This window comes from Phyllostomus discolor, chromosome 9 (assembly GCF_004126475.2).
Source record: "Phyllostomus discolor isolate MPI-MPIP mPhyDis1 chromosome 9, mPhyDis1.pri.v3, whole genome shotgun sequence".
NCBI classification, from domain to species: Eukaryota; Metazoa; Chordata; class Mammalia; order Chiroptera; family Phyllostomidae; genus Phyllostomus; species Phyllostomus discolor.
Window position 1 is genome coordinate 64,756,047 of NC_040911.2, and position 10,978 is coordinate 64,767,024.

The 10,978-nt window shown below is 42.6% G+C and overlaps 1 protein-coding gene across 1 annotated transcript in view; it reads left to right on the forward strand.

Annotated features, from left to right (window-relative positions):
- RALGAPA2 (Ral GTPase activating protein catalytic subunit alpha 2) overlaps positions 1-2,738 on the forward strand; it is a 369,400-nt gene extending 366,662 nt beyond the window's left edge. The window contains exon 41 of the mRNA XM_036009475.1: positions 1,692-2,738. The gene's annotated coding sequence lies outside the window, so the exon portion shown is untranslated. The remainder of the gene's footprint in view (positions 1-1,691) is intronic.
- The last annotated feature ends 8,240 nt before the right edge of the window (positions 2,739-10,978 follow it).

Genomic DNA, 10,978 nt, shown 5'->3' on the forward strand with positions numbered 1-10,978 from the left:
GTGTTGAATTGTCCCTTTTGTGGCCCCCTGCCTCATTCCACAGCTGTTTGCCTCCCCATTAATCATGGGGTGCGGTGGGCATTGCAGAAGCCATTAAAGGCTGAGGATATACCAGCAGAAAGTTGGGGACTAGAGGAATGCAGGGGGGCACTGTGATTTGGGCTGCAGCTTGGAGGTGGCCTACCCCTTGCCCTCAGCTATTGGGGCCACTGCTTTCAGACAGATGTTCAAAGGCCGCTTTGCTACAGAGGTCCATGCAGCTGTTCAGAGTTGGCATCACTCTGTCTACCTCTGCCCTCCCTGGGTGGGAGTGGAGGGGTTCGATATTTTTCTTTTACTTAATATCCTATCTTTGAACATTACTTTCTCTTTCATTCACTTTTTTTTTTGTTTTTGCTTCCCTCTCCCATGTGAAATGTTAAGGAATTTGAAGTGAAGGCATTTCAAAATGGAATATTATATGGGATTAAATGCAAGTCCCCACCTCCAACTACAAAGGACAGAGATGCCTGCTGACAGAGAATGCAGTCTCTGTCATAGATGACATATAGCTGTGTTGTCTTTGTCAGAAGCAGCCTGTTTTTAAAGATGACAATAGAGAGGCCCAGGATGTTCCCTCTCCTCTTGACCTCACCAGGAGCAGAGGAGAGGAGAAAGCCCCTGTGAGGGAGCCCCAACCCACTGGGGAGATGGCCTCCTCAGGTCTAAGCATGTTTGCAAGTATTGAATTTTAGAGGCTCTTCCTAGAAACATAACATAAGGTCAGAATATGAAAACAGATTCTGTCAGATAACTTCCATAAATTAATTTCAAATGCCAATAATAATAAAAATTTCAAAGGCCAAATCCCTGGAAGTGAAGCATCTTGGGAGTATAGAAGCTTGCTTTTGAGGCTTGTTCCGGAAACCTGAGTATAATGAAGCAGGGTTTAAAAAATAGACTGTGAAGGGGAAGCAGGGTGATGAAATGATCCTCTCACCCACAGAACTGCCCTGGGGAGACCAGACTGCACCAGCAACAGTGGCTGAGTATTGCAGCCAGACATTCCTGTATTCCTCTGAGCATGCTCCCACCGGCCAGGAGAAAGGGGAGTGCTGCAGCCACACTACTCCCTTTACTTCCCTTTCCCTCCAATGTTAAATAGCAGTTTGCTCATCTGAACTCATTCAACAAGCAGTTTAGTCCTGACCTCTCATCTCAGACCCTTTGGGGAATATTGAGTTGTAACTCTGTAATATATTAATATGTAAATATTAATTAGTATTCAATATCAATATGTAAATAAGGACGGAGCCAGAATCACAGACAGGGAACCACAGAGTGCCCTGTGAAGTTTTTACTTGTTTTCTCATTGACTCTGGACAGTGCTGTTTCATTGGCAACCTCCTCCCTTTACTGTAATCAGATACCTTTTCTCTTCATTCTTCATTTTGGATTGGACCAGTAAGGCTCCAGTTAATTTCAAAAGATTCATGGTTTCTTTTATGCTTCAGGAAAGCCCTGAGGAAAGGGCATTCATTTGATTGACTCAGCAAACATCCAGCACTCACAGCACTGGGGAAGTCATCAAACCCCTTCCTAGGGATGTGGATCCATTCTCTTCTGAATGCCACTACCCTCCTTGTTTGTATCTGGGCCCACAAGGGCCTCAATTGGTGCCATGACTCAGTCTTTCTCTGATTCTTTTGCAGGGCCCTGGCCACCAGCCTGAGTGCCTGCCCTCACAGCGCTCTTGGCAAGGAGGAGGATGGTTGAGACTCCCCCACTATCCTCACCCAGAAACCTCCAAACCCAGACACTCCGGAAATATGGTAGTTGTGCTAGTGCCCTCAGCAAACCTTCCATTAATGGACTTCCGAAGTTAAAGACAAATCCCACTGGAATGTTGCAGGTTGGGACCTTTCAAACTAGGCACTGTTGTATTGCCCAGAACCTCATGACCTTGAGCTTCAAAAGAAGAAAAGAAAAAGTCACCAACAAACACAGATATACCCACCATCATGTAGGCATTAGTGTGGCTGCTCCAGGCAGAGACAGCAGAAGATTCCCAGGCTTTCAGAGAGGGGCCAGGATAGCTGGTTTCTATGCCCTATATTGTTTCTTCTCATTGACCCAAGCAGGATTCACAGAGGGGCTGGCAAAACAACGTCCAATTGTTTGAGGAATTTTCTCTGCATTGATTTTGCTATGGTCTCATGTTAGAATATATGGTTTACTCAAAAATTTCATCATCAGGGAAATTGGCTTTCCCTAGGGTCTTTTGCCCAGGAGACGTTTTTACCTCAGTTGGTAAGTGTTTTTCCACCTGGTGACTGATGCCCACTAGCTAAGATGTTTTCCTGACCCATGCTGGAGGCACTCCAGGTAAGCTGACAATGATCCTCCTATCACAGAGCACTCAGATGTTTCTTGAAATTCAGGGTCCTGTTCCTGTGAAAGCTCTGTAGGTCAGGAAGCTTCTAAGGCCCCTCTCAGCACAGCACCAGTCAAGGATGCATGCCAGCTCAGGTGCTAGATTGAAACAGGCACCCTGCAATGTCCATCTGCCTCCAAGAGCTTCCCTGGAAATTGTGCTCTCCTGCCCACTGCCTGGAGAAGACCATGGCAGGGGGCCGTAGGGATATTCCCACATACAGAGCTTTAGGGTTGACCAGATTCCAAGCAAGGGTTGATTTGCATTTCAGTCATTGGCTCTGAGGGATGCATAATGACCCTATTTAAAAAAAAAGAAAAGGAAAACCAATGAAAAGCTCTGCCTCTTCTGGCACGTTCCCAGCACCCTTGCTGGGTGTCTGAGGGTGTCAGAGACAGAGAAATCAGTCAACAGGGAGACCTCTGCTTCTCACCTAGGTCTTGGCCTATCTCAGTGTGGAGTTCTGCCCTACACCCACTGCAGTCTTTGTCTTGTAAGGTCATTTCAGACACACAGGTCCAGAGTAGAGAAAGCTGCTGGCTCAGAATTTGGGGGTGTGGGGGGAAGACAGCCATTAGGAGAGGCCCCAGTCCAAAAAAAGGTCGGCCGTGCATGGGTGTTTTCCCTCTCTCTCCTCTGCCCTCTGCTCCTCACTCTGTGTCCGTCTGCTCTGGCACCCATGTGTGTTGCCCCAGCCCGCTTAGGTAACCTTTCTGTGAGCCCTCAGAGCCTACTTGAGAGTGTCAGTGCAGCCATTTTCACTAACCAGTCAGTTCTTCTGTCAACCATCCAGTTTGGTTTGGCTGGTACCTGACCTTTGAAGAGAAAAGGGCAGACCCAAGAGCAAGACTGCCTTTTGGGACAAGTGAAAGGGGATTGTGGAAGTCTTTCCTATTAGAAGGGTGGACCTTCTAGTTCTAAAGAGAATTTGGTTTTTTTGCTTTATAGGGCATTGCAGGTGGGGCTTAAGGCCCAGGCCCACCAACAGAAGCAGCTTAAACATATCTGTGTATGAGAGGATGGGGGATGCCCCAAAGTAGAATACATGGTCTTAGTCATTTTGTGCCGTTCTGTAAACAGGGATTTGTTCACTTATTGGGGCTGAATGGACCAATATAAAGGGCAACTGGAAGTCACAGCATTTTCTGTTGTCTCAGCAAATGTCAGGAGTTTATGTTCCCCTCCCACACAACACCTTTTACATGATTTGGGCTTTCTGGTGGGCTTGGTTTGCCCATCACTCACACTCGAGACTGCTGTTGAGTTGCTTTGTTTCATATTTACAAAATAGCCAAACCTTGTTCTTTCCCGGAAAGGCAGTGCATGTTGCTGGGCTCCAGAGTCCCATGGAGACTTGTTGGGAAGTAGTGTCTAGAACATTTCTACATGCATTCTACAACATTCTAGAATCTCCAAGATTTTAGAAAATTTCTTAGTAAGATCTACAAATCCCTGGTGCAGAATTTCTTGGATTTAGTTGAAGTGTTAGAACTGGGAGTCATACTGAACTCCCCTGGACTTCTGCTCCATGATTCCATTTTAATCTCCAGGAACCAATCCTTCTCACACCCTGCAGAGTGGCAAACTCAGTTGTAGGTAGCAAAGACCTTCTGTCATCCCTAATGATTTTGGCAAGTCTGTGACCCCAAATTACAACCAACGGTTTTGTCACTAGAGCTTTTCCCGAGCCCACTATTCTTAGTACCGAGTTTCATTTGGAGGACTTGGAATGGAGAAGCCGGGGATCTGGCAACCAGGTTTGCTTGCAATCATCGGGACTTTGAATCATTTTTGTAATTTGAGGTGGACAATGAAATTTTTTTTTACTTAGAAAAGCAAATATTGTGCTTTTGTAATTAATGCCTTTCAACTAAATTGCTAAGGGTCACCCATCCGGTGGGGTCCCACCTGAGTCATATTAGTAGGTCAGCCATCTGTAAACAAAAGTTGGCCCTTAATTGGCCCAAAAATCGATAAGACTCACAGGCTTCCAGGCAGGACCATCCTGGTTCCCTTCTCTGCACTCTGATGTTCTACAGTCTCACTGAGTAGGTTTTGTATCTAAAAAAATAGTAATGCCACAAAATGATGACTCCTTTAAATATAGTAAAATCTTAAGTAGCCAGAAGTGAGGAAATTTAGCTTGGGAAAATGACTGTCACAGTGTCTTCATGCAATTAAGCCTGCAGTTCCTAAAAACCCACGGGGAGGTGGAGGGGGTTCAGCCTTCATTTTGTGAGAGGGACTAACAGATCAGATCCTTAGCCTTACAAACAAGATCACCTGGGCCCATAGCAGTACAATCACATTGCATCTTCCTGAACTTCATCCTGTGCAAAACAACTGTGCTCCATGTACTGTTATATTTGTATCATCTGGAGGCTCAAGGGGGTTCTTTGAAACTTACTGTGATGTCTTCCATGTAACTATGCTACCTTTATGTCTACTGAAGGGGAGTGTCTGCATATGAAGGGAAGTTACCATAAACAACCACCCTTTTAGTTGCACTCAATATCTATGTATAACATACACATGAATTGAATGCTTGCAGGCCTACAATATTTAGTCCTTGTAAATAAGGAATATCATAATTAAGTTACAGCGTGTCATTTGATTTTTATTTTGCTCTTATTTAATTTTCTGAATGCTCACATCTAGGTTTACATCCAGGTGATAGAGATGTTTTGTGTAACACACCTTTGCAGGCATGTGTATATGTTGTGCCAGGTCACTGCACAGAGATGTGCCATACCCAGAGAAGCACACAGCTCCACAGGTAACCACCACAACTCTCTGGTCTACCCTCTTTTTTCTTCTTAATTATGATTTACCTGTGATGATTTAATAAAATAGAAACACAGCACTTATGTGCCATATGTTTTTTTGTTTGTTTTTATTATCATCTGTAGGAAAGTGAAGTTTATCCTAGCATTTAACAAAAGATGGTTTGCATTTTTACCAGAAAAGTAGTTCAAAAGCTTTTTGTTTCTAAATCAAAGCCTAAAGATTTATTCAAAATAGCAGCCGGGTACCTACCCAATGAAAAATTGGCCTCTGAGTTCATAACATGGTATGCTAAGACCACTCAAATGAGTATTTGAGTCTAAGCATCATCAATCTCATGGATTTAAATCCATCTCCTCTTCACAAATAAATAGCCAAGTCTATATCTCCTGGGATTTGTATCAAGGCCCACGGGACCCTCGACATTTCTCCAGGTGGCCCTCTGCATGAGCCACCCTTCCAGAGGTCTAAAGGCTCAGGCCCTGATGAGCATGTAATAATGGCCTCTGTTGCTGTGCTGAAGTCATGTTTATGGACCTGGCCTCAAGACTACAACCATCATGTTCTAATGGCCCAACCAGGTGGTCTTTGCCTATATTCTAAGCTACTCCTGTGCTCTGGACAGCAGTGAACTTTCAGGACATTGTACAATCGAGCTCTCTGAAAACCATCCATTTGCTCATTTAGCAAATATTATGAGTACCTATTACTTATAAGACATTTCTATGACTTCAAAATGGGTCCTGGTTCTGAGCCAAAGAGAGCCTGAATCAATTTGGTTTTTTTAGCTTTTGACTGATGACAAGAGCATGCCTTAAAGGTATGTCATGCTTTTAATACTTGGCTCTTCATAGAATGAAGCATGATGCAGAGGTCATTTTTTTTAATGTTGCCCTTTTTTTTAAGATTTTATTTATTTTTAGAGAGTGGGGGAGGGAGGGAGGGAGGGAGAAAGAGAGAGAAAGGAACATCAGTGCGTGGTTGCCTCTCGCATGCCCCCTACTGGGGAACTGGCCTGCACCAGGCATGTATCCTAGACTGGGAATCAAATCAGTGACCCTTTGGTTCACAGTCCCATGCTCAGTCCACTGAGCTGCATCAGCCAGGGCTTGACGCAGAGTTTTAGAAGCAGTGGTTCCTCCCAGCCCTGCTGTGTGGTTGTGCCCCATGTCCCACCTTGATTCTGGTCCACCAGCTCTGGGTATCTGGATAGAACCCCAGCACTGGTATTTTTAAAGCCTTCCCTTATACCCAGGATTCTGACCTGCAGATAGATTTTGGTTTGCAGCTTAGACCAGCCCGTTGTGATGCTTTGGGCAGCCCTTACCTCCTGTCTCATTTGTGCACCCTGGAGTAGAGGGAACATCGGGGAAGACTTTTTGGGGGAGCAGCAGGCTTATCTACAACTGTTCAGTGTAGTGTCCTGCCCCTTCTACTGATCCCACTTTACAGATGGCCCCAATTCCCCCCCAGGATAATTTATGGATTTTTTTTTTAGATCTGGAAATAGTCCTTTGAATTTCAGGGATATTGTTATGAAAGTCATTTGAAAAGCAGTTTATTGTCTTATTTATACAAAAAAGATTGAAGGGTTCTAGTCATCATACTTCCTAAAGTGATTCCATTCATCTTTAAAAAATATACATCAAATCTTAGGCCAAGTCATGTCAGACCTTCAGCAAAATTCCAAAAAGACTTAACTCTAGTGGTTCCCAAAGGACCATTGCTACAAATAATGACCTCAGCCTTTCTTTACTTTTGCCAAGTGCCAGAATTTAAGATAATAATGATACCCTTAAGTTACCCCCTGGCCATAGTAAAATTCTCTAAGTATTCCAGAAAAAAAATTCTGAACTTTTTTGTTTGCTGCCACTAGAGAGTCTCTCTCTGAAGTACAACTCAGACCTTTGTATTTGTTCACTTCTGTACACATTCAAGCTAGTGTTATGCTCCTGCAATGTGTGTATAAACTAAATTGAGGCCACTCTGATTTATTAAACAATTTATGTCAAGAGTAACTATTATCCTTTGCTTTTCATTTTATAAATGGAAATGTTTTTAATTGCATTTCATTTTTCAATTCAAAAAGCAAAGTTCATGAAAAATGGGAACACAGAGTAAACATCGTCCCTGCAGATCCGGTTTACCTGAGCACTGATCCTTGCCCATGCCCAAACAACATCCTCTACAATTACTGAAATAGGCCATTCACTCAGTGGACTCACACAACTGGAAAGTGGAGTTCCAGGCTGGAGGTGAGTGTCATGGGCCCCATTTCTTTGACAACACAAACCCATTTAGCAGTAGTCACCATTCTTAACCAGTGCATGGATAGTTTGTTTCCATGTTCCTTTTGCCACTGTGAAGGTTTCCCTAGGGCCAAGTCTGAAACCACTCTGACCCTCTCCTGGACCAGGCGCTACATGGACCACCAGGGGCACCAACATTGGGGAACTTGTTTTACCAGGTGACTCTTACCTATTCTCTCTATGGGCAAAGAAGAGGACGCTGGAGTTGATATTTCTCTATGACCCTGGAAATACAAAGTGCTAATGTCTTCAGATCTCAGAAATAGATGTTTGAGGTGAAGAACTCAGAGCAGAAGCAGGCTGCACATGCTGCTGATGCTGAGTGTGGGCAGGCCTGCCACACTCCAGAAGGTTCCTTCTGTTCTCTGCATACCCAGGTCCTCAAAGTAATTTAGCACTTGCTGCAGTCCGGCCACAATTTTATGTTTGTTGTCTCTTGAAAAAAGTTTTATGTCTCAGGAATTTGAGAGGAAAAAGCTAAAGATAAAACTGTCTTACATACCCCAAGACCTTACCTTGAGTGGAGTAGAAAGACTTGCTCCTAACACTGAGGTCACAGATCTGTAGCTTGCTGTCTACCACAGTTTAAACCACATCTTCACAGATAAATGACAAAACAGCTGACACCTCAAGAGATTCAGGAGCATTTTAATAACAGTACTATTTTCTCTGCCCCAGATACACTCTCAAATGCACCCTCTAAAAAAAATCAAACAGCAAAGAAGCCAGCAGGAACTCTGAAATTATACTTTCTTTCTGGGTAATAGAAAAGAATTGCTGGAATTGGATATTGGTCTTTTTCATTGTTAGAATTATAAATTTAAAATAATTTTCAATACCTAAGTCTCCACTATCCCAAGTTAAATTGAATTATATGAAGGGGATGAGAATTTATAACAAGTTGTCATGTTAAGAAATATTTGAAAAATTATGCCTCTTACACAGCAAAGGAGAAATTAGGAAGTTCTGTTCATACCTTTCTTCTCTACCATGTCTGGTGTGAAAAACACTGACCAGATTTTTTTAGACATTCACACCAACTTATTCCTGCCTCAGCTATCAGAGGATATTGTTCAGGTGATTGAAAATTCAATTTAAAACATTATTTTAGAAAATAAAGACTAAATGAATAAATTCTCCCCAGGACAGGAGTACTCTTCTTTATGTATCCAGGTATAATTTTTAATCTTCCACTTAGATGTCCCACCTTTCCCTTTAGCAAAATGCTTGCTGGGTTTGACAGAGAATGTTTTATATAAAGAGGTCACACTCATCAGTTTCCACCTTGACTGGAGGTCCTGGGGGTCTGAAAAGTGGAGTGTGCCTCTCACTGAGAGTGTGAAGTGGGAAGGGGCTTGCTATTATAGCTCCTGAAAGGATGTTTTTGACTCCAGAAAATAGCCTGGCAGAGAAAAGCTTTTTCCCATGAATATCCAGGGTCTGCATTATGCTCCTCAGATGGTGGAGGTGAGTAGTTTTAATCAATATTCACTAAGAAATGGGCACTGGGGTAAGTGCAAGGGAAGGGCTTCAATAACTCATCTCCTTCCCTCACCTGCAGAGCATTTCAAGCAAATTTCTCGTGTACAGTTTTAAACCAGTGAGGCTGCACATTAATGGCATCATCTCCTCCCTTTAAAATGTGTCACCGCATCTTGTCCTCCATGTTGATGCCTAATTATGGGCCCCTAGAAACAGTTATTTCTGTAGCCTTCCTTCAGGGAAATCGTTATCATCTTCATTTTTAGACACCAGGAAAAGTGAGCCCCTGAAACCATTTTGACCTGAAGAAGAGGGCACACTGCCAAAAAGAAAACTTTAAACAGTAGCTTCTCTTAATCAGGGAAGATTTACTTACTAATTACCATTAAGATTTTAAGGAAATAGCTAAAGTATAGATGTGTGCTTTAACTAGGTATTCTGTACTTTTTTTTCCCTAAAACTAATGATCTGCTCCCATTCCGCATTGCCACCACCCTACTCTCCAGATAAGCTGGTTATTCAAAAGAATATTCTTCTATCCTGCTTTCCAGATTAATGCAAACACACGCAAAGATACAATGTTTTCTTTTTTATAGAAATAGCATTGAACAATGCACATTTTTCTTTAACTTCCTTTTTAAACTTTATAGTATACAATGGGCACCCCTCCCCTCGAATGTGTTCTTTTTAATAGTTGCATATTACCCCTTTAATAAAGATGTACCTTTCTTATCTCATCCCATCTGTGATTTCCAATGTATGTTATAACAAATGCACCCGCAGTAAACACCATCGCACCTTGGCCTGACATCCTGCTGCTTTAATTTAAGATAATTCTCAAAATTGAAATGATGTAGACAGTTTATGTAATTTTAGCCATAATGGACTATTTGTTCACTTCAGAATTCTATAAAATCAGCTTTGGAAGTTCTATTTAAAAAAAAAAGCAAAGCTAGGATCCACATCTTCCCATGTTTGTATAATGGAACTCATTAAATTACCCAGCAGCTTAAGAAAACACTTTTTTAAAGGGGGACGCCCAATAAAAGACAAAATTTCAGACATGATAAATGAGGCATTTCTGGACTAAAGAAAGTTAGGCCTCCTGTTCATGTGTGCCCACCATAAGTTTATTTCCATTAAAAACTTCCTGATTTGAAATTTCTTCTCAAAATAAGTTCACCTTTTATTGTAGATGGAGGAGGAGCACAGGCCTGGGCATCAGATAATACTGACTTCAAATATCAGCCACACACTGCCTGTGTGGCCTTGAGCCCTTGAGTCCCAATCATTCTGACTCTTGTGATTTGAGGTAATAATACTACTATTGATCGTGGAGGCCCAGTGATCATCACCTCCTGTATTCACACCCTTATTTGGTTTCTCCTACACTAATTCAGAAATGACCTATAGAACCAAGAAAATACAAAATAGGATGTTATGCGTCTTTCAAGATTAGATTGATTATAAAGGCATTGCAGCTTCTACCATGGGCTCTTGGATTGCTTGCTCTGGAGAACATCAGGCACCATGTGGTGAGAACACTAAAGCAACTGTGGCAGCCTACAACCATGGTAGAGCCACCCTGGAAGTGAATCCTGCAGCACCAATCAAGCCTTCACTGACTGCAGCCCCAGCTGACATTTAATTGCAAAATCACGAAGGACCCCAAGCCAAAACCATTCAGCCAGGCTGCTTCTGAATTCTTGACCCACAGAACAAAGGAAATACTATAATAAATGACTATTGTTCTAAGCTACTGGTTTGGGGTGATTTGTTTTCACAGTCCTAGTACCTGAAACATTGACCTACTGGTTGTATTGAAGGTGAGATGAAGACAATGAAGTCACTTCCATACAGGAGTATATTCAATAGTGTTGTAAATGACACAATGAGTGAGATGATTATAAACCCTGTTCCTCCTGACCCTGAGCACATCACCTCACAGGGAGAGTGCTGTGCCAGGGGGCCAGGAAACAGGGTTCTGATC